The sequence below is a fragment of the Eucyclogobius newberryi genome, unplaced genomic scaffold, assembly GCF_026437365.1.
Source record: "Eucyclogobius newberryi isolate DKJ021-1_F unplaced genomic scaffold, fEucNew1.0.hap1 SCAF_20, whole genome shotgun sequence".
Taxonomy (NCBI): domain Eukaryota; kingdom Metazoa; phylum Chordata; class Actinopteri; order Gobiiformes; family Gobiidae; genus Eucyclogobius; species Eucyclogobius newberryi.
Window position 1 is genome coordinate 16,475,708 of NW_027315835.1, and position 17,247 is coordinate 16,492,954.

The following is a 17,247-nucleotide window of genomic DNA, read 5'->3' on the forward strand; positions in this document are numbered from 1 at the left end:
GTCAAAGCCGGGTTTGCAGCGGATTCTCAAAATAAGAGGAATCCAAGCCAAGTTACGAGGCAGGTCTGTGATAAGGAGAACCAAGAAACACATTATAAACGCATTGTTGCCATAGTGACTAACAGTTAAAAACATATAAAAATATGTCTTTTAAATGGTAAAATTGTCCAAAATGCCTTGAGCAAAGTATCTTGACAGTCTTGAATGAGATGTGTCAATGGAACAAGGTTAAAATAGCAACAACAAAAGACACAAAAAATAATAAAATGTACTTCAATGGCAAATATTATTTTAAAACAGTAAAAGTAAGATACATTTGACTTTATTCATGCTCATTATCTCATTAAGATTGTAATTTTTTTTTCTATATTCATGGGTTTAAGCTTCCTGTTATAGACTTTTTTTCCATTCAAAACAAATAATATTTTGTTTTAAACTGTTAATTGCTATGACAACAGTCCTTTTTTCTCGTTATTAAAAAACATCATCAATAACCAAGAAGTTGAAACCCATGAATTAAGATAATTTTCAGCAATAGTAATATTTGGGTGAAATGCTCCGCAGCAGGGCTTTAAGGACTACTACTCAATGAAAAATACTTCACAAATACCCTTCTGTTTTCACCAAACTTATAATGTTCATGTGTTTCCTGTCCCGTTATTGTTTTTTAATGTAATTACATCCCAAGTGCTGACTCAGGTCTTTGCCCGCCACATCAACTGTGATTTTTGCAGAGAAAAGACATAAATGTACCAAAGCAAAGCCTAAATAAGGCTGAATATGGGCCTGCCTTGATTTATGAGCCACATTTCCAGTGTAATGGGAGCCGACAGAGGCAGCAGAGGCACATGCTGTTTTCAGCTGGACACTTTATAATGTGTTTCTGCTGTGCATTCTGGCCCATTGACACCTTTAAATCCAACATTGTATATTACATTGCCATGCAGTATATAATAAGATACATTTCACAAAGGGTTTGGTAGTTATCAGTTTTCCTTCAGTAAATTTTCTGAATAAATTGTTCATCTCAATCTCATGTCACTGTTTTACTTCCACTTCAGTAATTGTAGTACAATGCTGTTTTTGAGTCAATATTTTAGATATTGGAATACACTGTGACAAAAACCTTTATGTTGATTCTAATACATTATTTGAATATGTGTGTTTCATGCACCTTTATTCAGATGTGTTTTTTTAAAATATCTGTGGTCAACACATTGCATTACATTTAATATTTTAAACAGATTATTTGCGATCACCAAAGGTAGTTTTACCCACCTCCATTACCGGTGGGAAAGTAAGGGAATATTTAAGGTCCAATTGTATTTTATATGCTCCCCTTAAAACACGTTATTGTTCGTCTTAACCTGCCGTGTTCATATAAATGTTAAAAGACAAATGATCAAACCAAACCAACTCTTCTGTGGGTAATTATTGATATACTTTAATAGTTATAGTCTATAGCTTTTACTATACTAACTGTTCTTAATTGGGTGGAATTGGTTTTCTCTGCTCATCTCTGAACTCAACCAAGGTCTACAAGAGTCTCGCCAATGTTGTTTTCTCAAGTAAACCGTGTCTGGCACCTGTAAACTTTACTTTCGACAGGACTCGTTTCTCCTTTGTGACGGCGCCGAAGTCCAATGTCTTCAACTTTGAAACACAAAGACATTCTGAATCACTTTTGTAATGGAACTATAAAGTTGCACTGTGTAATGTTTCCCAGTGGGGGGGAGATGTGCCTGCCACCTGCTTGTCTCCATGGAGATGTTCCGGCTTTGCTTTTAATGTTCCATGGTATGGCAGTAAACTTAATGTATGTATCAATCAGCATTCTAGGCAAAGCGATAACCTCTAAGTGAAGGTGGCAGACCCGCCATCATAGAAGTTACACAGTGCACCTTTACATTATGTATCATGAAATATTGTGTATTAAAAAAAGCATGTAATGTTATACCTGCATCTTTTGGTAGTCTCAGTGTTGTTGCCATGTAAGGTGATGGTGTGGAGATGCGGCCGCTCACCTACTTTATCCACTTTCGACTGGTTCCAGATGCTGATCACGAGAAGATAGAAAATGCGCAGATAAAAAACGCACAAATGACCTAAACACATCTCTTCTTTGTTCAATAAAAAAACCTCTCAGGCCTGTATGGATACGCTGGGTACAGTGGGCCGCACATACAGGCGTTTAAGTCCAAGATAAAGGGTGGAAAGTGGTTTGTCATCAGCTTCAAGGACATACTGTATAGCATTATGATTGTGCTCTTCTCGACATAAGAGAGTTGGGAAACCATAGGGAGCTTTCCATGTCGTGAGAAAAAAAGTCTTCTTCTGATTATCTAAAATTGACTAAATACTAAACTAAAAATGTAAATGCACCTTTTTGTTGCAGCAGTAAAAAAGTCAAGGCGACATGGACCATAATGACTCCCCGTGTTTCACTGCAGGTTTGACAATAAAAGGTGTACTATGCTTGTCTTCATAAAGATGAAAGAATGAATGAATGTTTGCATGAATGAATGAATGAATGTATGTATATTTTCAGCATATGAGCAAAGTATAATTTGTATCTCTTTTGAATGTCTACAATAATGCATACGTTTTAATGTACATTTCTTAACAAAAGGACTTTCCACTTTTTGCTCAAAAGGGAGAGAGAAGAAGTAAAAATGCATGTTAACTCTCATCCCCATTCAATACTATATAATATAGCATAGAAACTATATAATATTGCATACAAATTACCTTTTTTGTTATTTTATTTTACGTACGAATTGACACATTAACTATCTGTGTGGAGAAAATGTGCTTATTTATTTATTAACCTTTATTTAACCAGGTAAGATCGAGACCTTTTTTAAAAGGGTGACCTGGGGCAAAGTAAAAGACATTTATATCTATAAGAAACATTTAAGAACAAATAAAAAGTTTACAGGTGACGTTACCAGGCAAAGTCACAGGCTTGATCTGAGGAGACGCCGACTTGTACCATAATAAGTGCAAGATAATGTAGATTTTATTTAATGCTGCTGTGGAACATTCTGTGTTTTTGTTCTGAAACATGAGATGCCAAAGCAAAGTACTCAAGAACATGTTTAAAGGCCATTAACAGCACAAATAATTTATAATACAGTATTTGTCCTTTAAGTGAAGACTGATTATTACAAATAAATGAATAGTAGAAGATGCTACAATAACTCACTGTCACTCACCCTTGTCTGGGATTTAAATATTAAACGACTGACTAAATCCAAACCATTGGTGTCTTTGTATCACAGAGAGTTGGCTCAACAGCTCACCAGGTCAATGTGCTCCAGTTTGACAGGTCGAGCCAACCCAGAAGTGGACAAGAAGTGCCCGAGGAGAAAGCTGATGGCCATTAGATCATTGATGTTGTAACCGTGGCGACACTGCTCGATTGTGGTAGACTCCCTTTGAGCTGATGGTCAAAGGATGCACATTGAACCAAACCAAAAGAATAGTGTAATCAAGGTCATTGTAGGTGATTGTTTTACACATGAGAACATACTAATGATTAATTAACTGACCTCAGAAAACACAGTTTGTACAAGAGCTATTGTGATACTTTTGTCCCAACAAAATAACAACAGCAACGGACAGATCTATGTGAATTTATGAACTGGAACAGATATAAATAACCAAAACTATGCCAGGTCCAAACTCAATTTGCAAGCCCATCAAAGCATGAAGAAGAAAACTTTAAATCCGCTTAGATCCGAACATGTTTCAGGTTTCTATAACTCATTGTTTTGGGGGAAAAGACAGTATTAAAGCCATTGCTCGTTACCTGTCCTTGTGGTGAGATTGTTAAAGGACAGATCCACTGGAGGGCCATGATGTTTCTTTCTTTGTATGATGTAGCTGTGGCCCATGTGATTAAAATTGTGTGATCACATTTCAAATAAACACATAAAATTAGTTTGATTTAGTTTTCTAATGGATTTGTATAATTGAATTGGAATGATCTCCCGTTACAAGACTGTTACCACGGTGAGTTTTGGGTGACATTATGAGTGCTTTCAGATGCTACTGTGAGAACAAACAAACAAACAAACAAACAAACACACTGTTAATTATCTCTGTACTTTCATCAAGCACAATCCTCTCTCGGAGCATTGTACACGGGCGAACAAGCACAAGAGCACTCAAATGTGCAACTGTGAGGCTGTGGATATTACAGCATGTTGTCTGTGGATATTACAGTACGTTGATGAAGCAGGTTTAGTACATACATGCAGGATCATTATATCTGTTCATTGTTTAAGATTGAATGTGATAAAGCTTGCAAACGTCTGTTGTATTACGCCTGCTGCGCTAGTTTGAGGGAAGAAACCAGCAAGACGAACTGGAAGTTGAAGATTTGGATCAGTTTTCTCTTGTATGTCTTACAAACCTGCCCACAATGTGATACTGATGGAACATTTGTAAAACAGTGTGAATGTATACTGTACAAATATGCAATTTCCTTTCTAACATTTTTGAACAGACTTCCTTTCTTCTGACTGCTAATACGCCCGCTTGACTGAGTTAACAACCAAAACGAAAGGTTCAAAGTGTTTCATTCACGTGTTTACTGAATGACGTGATATTTGTGAAGGAGAGCTTGTGTTATTGTCTTACAGGTGGTCATTAAGTCGATGACATCCCTGTGGTGAGTTTGTCTCGAAAGCTTTTTCTTTGATACAAGTGAACCAAAGGGAACGGGCTCCAGGTGCACCACGTCCCAAAGGAGCTTTTCCTGGGGGTGACAGTAGGGGGCAGTTCTGGGAATCCGGGACTGACACACATGCACAACGCCCTTAACCACTGCACCACCGGCACCACCAATTTCATAAAATATTGTTGTTTTTATATTACAAATAGTTTTTCACTGAAGTTATTAAAGGTGCACTTTGTAACCTTTCTGGTAGGGGTCTTGTCTCCGTGGAGATATTATTAAACTGGCATCAAATTATACCATGTTATTGTCTAATATACATTTTATTCTGTCCCAACTTGTTCAAACAAAACAACTTTTTCTTAGCATGGTCACTTTTTCAAAAAAGGTTCACAAAATTGTAAAAATCTTGTTGTTGTCAAGGTGCAAAATAAAACAACATCATAATAATAGTAAAACGTATAGACAATGATAAAATAAGATAAAAGGAGGGCATGCAAGATATAATGTGTACAATAAAAGTGATTTAAATACAATATATACAACAGGATGAAAACTAAAGTGACCAACAATGCCCCTGGATAATAAGAGAGTATACAAAGTCTTTATTATTCCATTTTAAAGTTAAATAGACAAATCCATTGATAAATCACAGTTCATGAGTGCTGAAGTGAGACAATCAGAAAGAATCTGACTGGCACTCGAGGCACAACAAAGAAAACTAGTGCAGTGCAATGAATTTGAGACAGAGTTATGACAATAAATATGCACTTGTATAGCGGTGCTGCTAAACAATCCGTTAATTTTTCCAAATTGTTATAGCAATTTCATAATTGCATAGCAAAACATGAAAGTGACTAACAATCAATATTTTCCATTGATATAACACGATTATTTATTTAAAATGTATTTGTAAACATTCTATTTAAAAAAAACTCTTAACAATTTAACTTTTGAACACTTTTTAAACATTTTTTCTTTGAATAACAGAAAACTTGCAAATAAAATTAGTTGTTGAACAAATTAATCAACACAAAGTCAGATGGCCTTATTTACAACTTTCTTCCATATCATCATCAATCAGATGACTATTTGCAGGAGTCTCATTTACATATTAATTGTCATTACACTCACAAAAAATATTTATTAAGCTTCTGATGGAAAAATAAAGGTTGCTGTGGCAACCATCATGGTGTATTTTATGCGTTATTCAAATTGTACCGCTCTATTTGACGTTCCATTAAATTTTTCGTTTTGCTATTTGATGACGGTCCCTAAGCACTCGTCTCAGCTCTGCACATTCGGATCAGTGTAATTCGCTGCGCCCAAAATATGCATCTGATTGTTAAAAACAAGGTTGTAGTCACTTGGCAGTGTAAATATGAATATTTTGGTAGTGTATGATCAGCAAAGACTTTTGCGTTTAGGAGCTATTGACCTCGGAAGTCTGAATCTGATGCAAACTTTAGCGCACGTGGCTCCTCCCACTTTCAGACTCGATCTGAGACAGCAGCGGGACTCGTCATGTCCACACACGTCCTACATGTGTCATGTCCACACAGCGTCCTACATGTGTCATGTCCACACAGCGTCCTACATGTGTCATGTCCACACAGCGTCCTACATGTGTCATGTCCACACAGCGTCCTACATGTGTCATGTCCACACACGTCCTACATGTGTCATGTCCACACAGCGTCCTACATGTGTCATGTCCACACAGCGTCCTACATGTGTCATGTCCACACACGTCCTACATGTGTCATGTCCACACAGCGTCCTACATGTGTCATGTCCACACAGCGTCCTACATGTGTCATGTCCACACACGTCCTACATGTGTCATGTCCACACAGCGTCCTACATGTGTCATGTCCACACACGTCCTACATGTGTCATGTCCACACACGTCCTACATGTGTCATGTCCACACACGTCCTACATGTGTCATGTCCACACAGCGTCCTACATGTGTCATGTCCACACAGCGTCCTACATGTGTCATGTCCACACAGCGTCCTACATGTGTCATGTCCACACAGCGTCCTACATGTGTCATGTCCACACAGCGTCCTACATGTGTCATGTCCACACAGCGTCCTACATGTGTCATGTCCACACACGTCCTACATGTGTCATGTCCACACAGCGTCCTACATGTGTCATGTCCACACAGCGTCCTACATGTGTCATGTCCACACAGCGTCCCCCATGTGTCATGCCGTTATTGACGATCGATTGACGAGTGATCAGAACTTTTAGGCGCTTTGTTTATACAATTGAACACGCATTTTTGTATCGCAAAAGCTGCGATGCAAAAACACTTTTTTTATGACGAATGCATCGCATTTGAGAGAAATTGCGTCGAATTTTGCGATGCGATACCGCTTATTCTGAACCCTGATATGGTTTAGCAGCAATCAAGTGTGCCCCCGGGACTGCTACGATGGCTTCAGAGGGGACAAGGAACGGCTATCGGGAGGTAAAAGAACCGCCGGTACAGGTGTGTGTGCGCGTGTGTGGCCTCCCCGCGCTGGCTGACGAAGCTACTGCGTCACACTAGATACACACCAAAGTTGCCTTGTCTCAAAATGGGGAAACTCATGTAAAACAAAAAAAGGTGTAGCCTCTAGATTTAGTTTTAATTGTTTCATGCAGTGCGATGCATACCCAAAGAGCACTGACATTGAGCCACATTATGCAAAACAGACATAGCCCCACGCTCGATCACCAGACTTAAAACAAGAGCCCCAATAGACAACTATATTCAGTGAGTGAACTGAGAAACAGGCGTCCCGGGATAATGCCTGAACACCTTGGCTCGCACTAACAACAGCCCACACTAGAAATAATAATGAATAACATCAAATTCATAGGCAGAGTTTACTGGCGTTATACTGCGTTCAAGTATTCCTCTGAGATCAGACCTTGGAGTACGGTTTTCTCCAAGTTTGTGTGTTCCACTTGTCAATTTTCAAAAAACAATTACCGGTATATTACAATAACGACTCAATAAAGTAATACAAACAAGTAAAATACTCAAATCAACCAAAATGTCCACGTCTGTCTACATTAACTTAAGTGATTTTTGGATTTTCTTTCCTTTAGTGCCGTGTAGACGTGTAGAAAAACTGTGCATTTATAACGGCAGAGGCTCAGAGGCAGCGTAGGAGCAGGTTCACAGACAAGCGTGTGGACAGTGGAGAGCAAATAAAGTTGAAATAAGACAAGTGCTATCACGGATGAAGCTGTCGGGTGTTTATCTTTCCCCAAACTCAGGGCGCAGTCATGTTCAGCGCAGGTTTTAAAGGTTTTTCTGAAAGTTTTCGAGTAGGAATACATGGAGAAATCAGCAGAGAGATGTTCCAAGCTCTTATCCACAGGTTTCAGAGTGTTGGAGAACCAGGACTGTTGCCATAGTGATCAGTTATTATATCTTTTCAATGGGGACAAGTCCTCAAAATAATGTATTCATAGGTATTCTTTTCCCACTTGAAGGACTTTCTTTTTCTTTTCTTTTTTATAGTTATCATAGCCATAGTAATCACTATGGCAACGGTTCAAGTTTTGTATCATTGTGAAACCCAAGGATATAACAAGAAGCTGAAACCCATACACTTGATGGATGTGTAAATTGTAAGGTTGATGGCACAAATGCAAATTGTTTCGTTAGTTAGCTATTTTATTTGTATTTGTATTTGTTGTCTACAATAAACCTTTACTAAACTTATAAAAATAAACTTATTTCAGTTATACGTTCCTGGTTAGAGGTTAGATCTCCACTACTGCCAATACATTATGTAGTTGTGTCCTTGAGCACGTTCACACGGCTGTCTGAATGTGTGAAATGAATGCTTCTGGTAGAGTGGTTTTCATGATGTCAAGTGTCTGCAAAAGGTAAATGATTTATGACGTGACCTTTAAGAATTTATCTTATTGGCAACTTTTACAGTCAATTTATTAAAGGACCACCACTAATATTATCCCTCCTCATCAATATGGCATAGGTATTTTATCTTGCACACCATAAAGTCACAGAAAAGTCAACTCAGGTCACGCTAGCCGCTGCACTTGTGTGATTGGGTGAGCCACTAAATCAGCCGTCTTAAATGAATGTGTCTTGATTTAACATTACAAGAGCTCAAGAGCCTCTGAACGGACCCCTTTACTCCAACTTTGTTTTTGCCAGAAAACTGTCTGTAAAATGGGCAAAAACGAAATGATCAAAATGACAGAGAGTTGTCAATTTAATTGTATGTTTGTTGTTTTTCTAATTATGGTTTAATAGTAAATCTAACAATTATTAGTCATAATGAAAATTAAAAATAACACTATAACTAAAATCCCTGGAATATAAATGCAGTATTAGACAAATTCTTAATTGTTGCAGTATTCAAAATAAATGTCTGATGCTGATTTTTTCTTTTGCTAATAGAATTCACAGAAATAGTAATAGCCGTCAAAAGTGACCAAAAGTGAACAACAGCAACGGTTTGTCGTTCCAAGATGGCAGCTGCGACAGAGAGACACAAAGTTTACTTAGAGGAAGATAACTATTTGAACACCCTGCAATTTTGGCATGTTCTCCCAATTAGAAATTATGGAGGGGTCTGAAATTTTCATCGTAGGTGTTTTTTCACTGTGAGAGACAGAATCTAAACAAATAAAGATCCGGAAATCACATTGTCCATCCATCCATCCATCCATCCATCCATCCATCCATCCATCTTCTGCTGCTTTGTCCGGGGCCTGGTAGCGGGGGCAGCAGTCTGGGCAGGGACTCCCAGACTTCCCCTCCCCAGACACTTCCTCTATCTCCTCCGGGGGGATCCCGAGGCGTTCCCAGGCCAGCCGAGAGACATAGTCTCTCCAGCGTGTCCTGGGTCTTCCCCGGGGCCTCTTCCCGGTGGGACATGCCTGAAACACCTCCCGAGGGAGGCGCCCAGGAGGCATCCGGAACAGATGCCCGAGCCACCTTAGCTGGCTCCTCTCGACGTGGAGGAGCAGCGGCTCTACTCCGAGCTCCCCCCGTGTGGCCGAGCTCCTCACCTTATCTCTAAGGGAGCGCCCAGGCACACGGCGGAGGAAACTCATTTCGACCGCTTGTATCCGCGATCTTGTTCTTTCGGTCACTACCCAAAGCTCATGACCATAGGTGAGGTCAGAACGTAGACCGACCGGTAAATAGAGAGCTTTGCCTTTCGGCTCAGCTCCCTCTTTACCACAACGGTCCGATGCAGCGACTGCATCACTGCAGCCGCTGCACCGATCCGCCTGTCGATCTCACGCTCCATCCTTCCCTCACTCGTGAACAAGACCCCGAGATACTTGAACTCCTCCACTTGGGGCAAGGACACCCCACCCACCTGGAGAGGGCAAGCCACCTTTTTCCGGTCGAGAACCATGGCCTCGGATTTGGAGGTGCTGATTCTCATCCCAGCCGCTTCACACTCGGCTGCAAACCGTCCCAGTGCATGTTGCAGGTCCGGGTTTGACGGAGCCATCAGGACAACATCGTCTGCAAACAGCAGAGATGAGATCCTGTGGTCCCCAAACCGGACACCCTCCGACCCCTGACTGCGCCTAGAAATTCTGTCCATAAAAATTATGAACAGAACCGGTGACAAAGGGCAGCCCTGGCGGAGTCCAACATGCACTGGGAACAGGTCTGACTTACTGCCGGCAATGCGAACACAGCTCCTGCTCCGGTCATACAGGGACCGGACAGCCCTGAGCAAAGGGCCCCGGACCCCGTACTCCCGGAGCACCCCCCAAAGGACACCCCGAGGGACACGGTCGAAAGCCTTCTCCAGATCCACAAAGCACATGTGGACTGGTTGGGCAAACTCCCATGAGCCCTCGAGCACCCGATGGAGGGTATAGAGCTGGTCCAGTGTTCCACGACCGGGACGAAAACCACTCTGCTCCTCCTGAATCCGAGGTTCGACTATCGGTCGGATTCTCCTCTCCAGTACCTTGGAATAGACCTTACCCGGGAGGCTGAGGAGTGTGATCCCTCTGTAGTTGGAACACACCCTCCGGTCCCCCTTCTTGAACAGAGGGACCACCACCCCGGTCTGCCAGTCCAGAGGCACGGTCCCCGAACGCCACGCGATGTTGCAGAGACGTGTCAACCAAGACAGTCCTACAACATCCAGATACTTTAGGTACTCAGGGCGGATCTCATCCACCCCCGGAGCCCTGCCACCGAGGAGTTTGCGAACAACCTCAGTGACTTCAGCTTGGGTGATGGATGAGCCAGCCTCCGAGTCCCCGGTCTCTACTTCCTCTTCGGAAGACGTGACTGAGGGATTAAGGAGATCCTCAAAGTATTCCTTCCACCGTCCGACGACATCCCCAGTTGAGGTCAGCAGGCCTCCACCCGCACCGTAAACGGTGTTGATGAGGCACTGCTTCCCCCTCCTGAGGCGCCGGACGGTTTGCCAGAATTTCTTTGGTGCCGACCGATAGTCCTCCTCCATGGCCTCCCCGAACTCCTCCCAGGCCCGGGTTTTTGCCTCCGCGACAGCACGAGCCGCGGCTCGCTTGGCCTGCCAATACCCGTCGATGACCTCCGGAGACCTACAAGCCAGAGTGGCCTGATAGGCCTCCTTCTTCAGTCTGACGGCATCCCTTACTTCCGGTGTCCACCACCGGGTTCGGGGGTTGCCGCCACGACAGGCACCGGAGACCTTGCGACCACAACTCCGAGCAGCCGCATCAACAATGGAGGCGGAGAACATGGTCCACTTGGACTCAATGTCCCCAACCTCCCCCGGGACATGGGAGAAGCTCTCCCGGAGGTGCGAGTTGAATATCCTACTGACAGAGGGCTCCACTAGACGTTCCCAACAGACCCTCACAATGCGCTTGGGTCTGCCAAGTCTGTCCGGCTTCCTCCTCCGCCAGCGGATCCAACTCACCACCAGGTGGTGATCGGTTGACAACTCTGCCCCTCTCTTCACCCGAGTGTCCAAGACACGCGGCCGGAGGTCTGATGACACGACAACAAAGTCAATCATTGACCTCCGGCCTAGGGTGTCCTGGTGCCATGTGCACTGATGGACACCCTTGTGCTTGAACATGGTGTTCGTTATGGACAATCCGTGGCTAGCACAGAAGTCCAATAACTGAACACCGCTCGGGTTCAGATCGGGGAAGCCGTTCTTCCCGATCACCCCTCTCCAGGTGTCACTGTCATTGCCCACGTGGGCGTTGAAGTCCCCCAGTAGAACAACGGAGTCCCCGGTCGGTGCACTGTCCAGTACCCCTCCCAAGGACTCCAAGAAGGCCGGGTACTCTGCACTGCTGTTCGGCCCGTAGGCCGCCACAACAGTGAGAGACCTGTCCCCCACCCGAAGGCGGAGGGACGCGACCCTCTCGTTCACCGGGGTAAACTCCAACACGTGGCGGCTGAGCTGAGGGGCTATCAGCAAGCCCACACCAGCCCGCCGCCTCTCCCCGCGGGCAACACCAGAGAAGTGGAGCGTCCAGCCCCTCTCGAGGAGATGGGTTCCAGAGCCCAAACTGTGCGTGGAGGTGAGGCCGACTATATCTAGTCGGTATCGCTCAACCTCCCGCACAAGCTCAGGCTCTTCCCCCCCCAGCGAGGTGACATTCCATGTCCCCAGAGTTAGTCTCTGTGTCTGGAGATCTGGTTGCCGAGGCCCCTGCCGTCGACTGCCGCCCAGATCTCTCTGCACCGGCCCCTTATGGATCCTCCTGCGGGTGGTGGGCCCACGGGAGGGCGGCCCCACGTCGCTCTTTCGGGCTGTGCCCGGCCGGGCCCCGTGGGGTAAGACCCGGCCACCAGGCGCTCGCCATGGAGCACCCATCCCAGGCCTGGCTCCAGGATGGGGCCCCGGTGACGCCGATCCGGGCGACGTAAACGGCCTTGTTCGTGTCGTCGTCATAAGAGGCTTCTGAACCGATCTTTGTCTGACCCGTCACCTAGGACCTGTTTGCCTTGGGAGACCCTACCAGGGGCATGAAGCCCCCGACAACATAGCTCCCGGGATCATTCGGGCACTCAAACCCCTCCACCACGTTAAGGTGTCGGTTCAAGGAGAGGGAAATCACATTGTATGATTTTAAAATAATTTACTTGTATGTTATTGTTGCAAATAATTCTTTGAACACGCGCCAATCAATTGATTGGCTCTGAAAGACCTTTTAGTCTGCCTTTAAAATGTCCACCTCCACTCCACATGAACCTGTTTGAGCTTGTTTGCTGCATAAAGACCCCTGTCCACTCAACAATCAGTCAGACTCCAACTACTGCCATGGGCAAGGCCAAAGAGTTGTCAAAATACACCAGAGACAAAACTGTAGACCTCCACAATTGGCAAGCAGCTTGGTGCAAAAAAGATCAACTGTTGGAGCAATTGTTAAGAAACGGAAGAGGATAATGATGACTGTCAGCCTCCTTGGATTTGGGCTCCATGCAAGATCTCACCTTGTGGGGGATCGATGATGATAAGAAGGGTGAGGAATCAGCCCAGAACTACACGGGAGGAGCTGTTCAATGACCTGAAGAGAGCTGAGATCACAGTTTCAAAGACATAGTTACAATCGGTAATACACTACGCCAACATGGTTTAAAGTGTAGTTGGAGATGTAATCGCTAACTTAGATTCGGGAACAGGACCACGCCTCAACCTCTTACCTCCCCAGCAACCACACCTCCACTCTTTAACCACGCCTCTTATTACCCAGAAGGCCTATATATGCAAAGGCCAATCCCAGCATCTCTTGTTGTCTCTGCTCTCTCGATAGAGAGACACTCTCATTCAAACCAACCATGATCGGTCAGTTCTCCCCAGGACTCACCCAGCGTGATTCCACAGCTCCAAAAACCATCAGCTCCTCCGCACCTGCGTCTCTCACGGACCCCACCTCCGGGCGTCCACACAGAACACCGACCTCCACTCCACAGCAACGGCCTGGACCCACGCGCGCTCCTTCTCGCTCTCTGCCCCTCATTTTTACCGGGCGCTATCCGAGCTTCCGGAGCGGGGCACGGCTCCCGCGCCGGCCGGCGCGCTCCGTGCGTTGCTCCGTGTGCTGCGCCAGGCGCGCGTCTCCACTCAGGTGGACAACAGAGACCGTACCGCAGCGGGTTGTACAACTCAATTTAAAGCCAGATTAAACAACGTTCATAGGGACTCTGCAATGTCCCAGCTTGTCTTAACAATGTTGAGTTCAAACGCTCCCTCTTTTCTCAAACTTTCTCATCAATTCTCATCACCTTTGCTGCAGCTGCACTCGACTCCCTCAACATTCTTTCCTCTATCCCTCCTCTGTACCTACATTTTACTGCACGTACCATCAACGTACCATCTTCTCTGCGCTGGCTCTTTACCATCCACTATCATTCTGGCTTAAGCTAATCTTTCTTTCACCTTCTGTTCATGCTGTTCATCGTTCCTACTCTTCTCATGTGAACTCTCAAGCTTCCTTTTTCTTTTCTCATGCAACCTTCACACCTCGTAGGCTCACAATTCATGCTTCCACTAAATTACTTTCATGTCACATTCAGCTGTCTGGCTTCGCCGCCACATGTTAGCCACAGGTATCTTCAAAGATTCTGTTTCTAGCATTGCGGCAGGTTCTCATCTTCTCATTCGCATATTACCTTAAGTAAAAAAAAAAAAAAAAAAAAAAAATTAAAAATTTCCCCAGCTCTGGCTTTTCATGCTACCTCATCTTTCCATGTTCGCCTTGCAGCTCAACGCGCAGGCTCAACGCGCAGGCTCAACGCGCAGGCTCAACGCGCAGGCTCAACGCGCAGGCTCAACGCGCAGGCTCAACGCGCAGGTTCAACGCAACTCTCATTTCTCAGCTCAACGCACAGCTCACAGCTCAATAGCTCAATTCACAGCTACAGCTCAAATAGCTCAATTCACAGCTACAGCTCAATAGCTCAATTCACAGCTACAGCTCACAGCTCAACTCACAGCTACAGCTCAATAGCTCAGCTCACAGCTCAATAGCTCAGCTCACAGCTCAATAGCTCAGCTCACAGCTCAATAGCGCAGCTCACAGCTCAATAGCGCAGCTCACAGCTCAATAGATCAACTTACAGCTCAATAGCTCAACTTACAGCTACAGCTCAATAGCTCAACTTACAGCTACAGCTCAATAGCTCAACTTACAGCTACAGCTCAATAGCTCAATTTACAGCTACAGCTCAATAGCTCAATTTACAGCTACAGCTCAATAGCTCAACAGCTCAACTTACAGCTACAGCTCAACTTACAGCTACAGCTCAATAGCTCAACAGCTCAGTTACAGCTCCGAGCTACTACTCTCAGCTACAGCCCTCAGCCAACCCACATGTCACAACTTACAGCTCAGTTACAACTGCAGCTCACTCAGACCCCGCCAGCAGCACGCTCGCCCCAGAGCATCCACGCTCGCCCCAGAGCATCCACGCTCGCCCCAGAGCATCCACGCTCGCCCCAGAGCATCCACGCTCGCCCCAGAGCATCCACGCTTGCCCACGAACATCCAGAGCATCCACGCTCGCCCACGAACATCCACGCTCGCCCACGCTCGCCCCAGAGCATCCACGCTTGCCCCAGAGCATCCACGCTCGCCCACGAACATCCAGAGCATCCACGCTCGCCCACGAACATCCACGCTCGCCCACGCTCGCCCCAGAGCATCCACGCTTGCCCCAGAGCATCCACGCTCGCCCACGAACATCCAGAGCATCCACGCTCGCCCACGAACATCCACGCTCGCCCACGCTCGCCCCAGAGCATCCACGCTCGCCCACGCTCGCCCCAGAGCATCCACGCTCGCCCACGCTTGCCCCAGAGCATCCACGCTCGCCCCAGAGCATCCACGCTCGCCCCAGAGCATCCACGCTCGCCCACGCTCGCCCCAGAGCATCCACGCTCGCCCCAGAGCATCCAGAGCATCTACGCTCGCCCCAGAGCATCCAGAGCATCTACGCTCGCCCCAGAGCATCCAGAGCATCTACGCTCGCCCCAGAGCATCCAGAGCATCTACGCTCGCCCCAGAGCATCCAGAGCATCTACGCTCGCTCCAGAGCATCCAGAGCATCTACGCTCGCCCCAGAGCATCCAGAGCATCTACGCTCGCCCCAGAGCATCCAGAGCATCCTCACTCGCCCCAGAGCATCCTCGCTCGCCCCAGAGCATCCTCGCTCGCCCCAGAGCATCGCAGCCACGCTCGCCCCAGAGCATCCTCGCTCGCCCCAGAGCAGAGCAGCCACGCTCGCCCCAGAGCAGCCATTCATCCCTCCATTCATCCCTCATCCCGCTCTATTCCCCCCCCCTCCCCTTCCCCATTCATCCAAACCATTCGACCCCTTCCCCATTCATCCCACATCCCACTCAAGCTTTTCCGCATCCTCAGAGCCCCGCCCGCAGCCACACGCTCGCTCAGAGCCCCGCCCCGCAGCCACACGCTCGCTAAGAGCCCCGCCGGCAACACGTTCACTCCAAGCACGAATCTCATCAGCAGCCGCGCCCACGCGCTCGCCCCGACCCATGGCAGCATCCTCATGCTCGCCCCAATCCATGTATTCATTTCCCAGAGCCTCTCTCTGAGCCACCGGGCACAGGGACGTCTACCACAGAGCCACCGGGATACGCCCCTCTGGTTCTCAACAGTCTCTCCTTCGACCCTCTGCTCGTACAGAGTCCGTTCTCCACTCGATCTTTCGACTCTTCATTCATCCCTCCCTTAATCACTCATCCCGCTCTATTCCCCCCCCTCCCCTTCCCCATTCATCCAAACCATTCGACCCCTTCCCCATTCATCCCACATCCCACTCAAGCTTTTCTGCGTCCTCACCAGGGTCTCATCGGGCACCGGGAAGCAGTCTCTCTCCGGAACAGTCACCGGGCACCGGGATGCCCGGAAGAGTGCCTGAAGAGTGGGTCCAGCTCGCCTCCGACGGTCCCTCTTCGGCCTGAAGAGTGGGTCCAGCTCGCCTCTAGATGGTCCCTCTTCTGCCTGAAGAGTGGGTCCAGCTCGACTCAGACGGTCCCTCTTCTGCCTGAAGAGTGGGTCCAGCTCGCCTCCGACGGTCCCTCTTCTGCCTGAAGAGTGGGTCCAGCTCCAGTCTCCTTGTGTCCGTCTGTCCGTCTGTGAGAGTCGGATCTCTCCTTCACTGGAACTCCTCCAGGTTTCTACGCTTTTTTCCCAAAGAGGTTTTTTTGTAGTTTTTCCTGGCCGAGAAGGAGAGTCTAAGGACAGAGGACCCTGGGACATCGTCCCTCGCCACCACAGACATTGTCTGACTCCCTCGCCACCACAGACATTGTCTGACTTCATCGCCACCACAGACATTGTTGATTCATTTCTCCCTGTGGCCCTCAGAGGCAACTGTTGTTGTGATTTTGGGCCTTACAAAAATAAATTGATTTGATTTGATTTGATGCTCATCCATCTCACATTCCCTCCTTCTTTTCAGAAGAAACATCTCTCAACGTGCACCTTATCCACCGCTCATCGGTCGGTGCATTGGAGACCGCTCGGAGCGCTCCGGCCCCTTCCAACCCATTCCAGCTGCCGTGCGTACTAAACGGTCC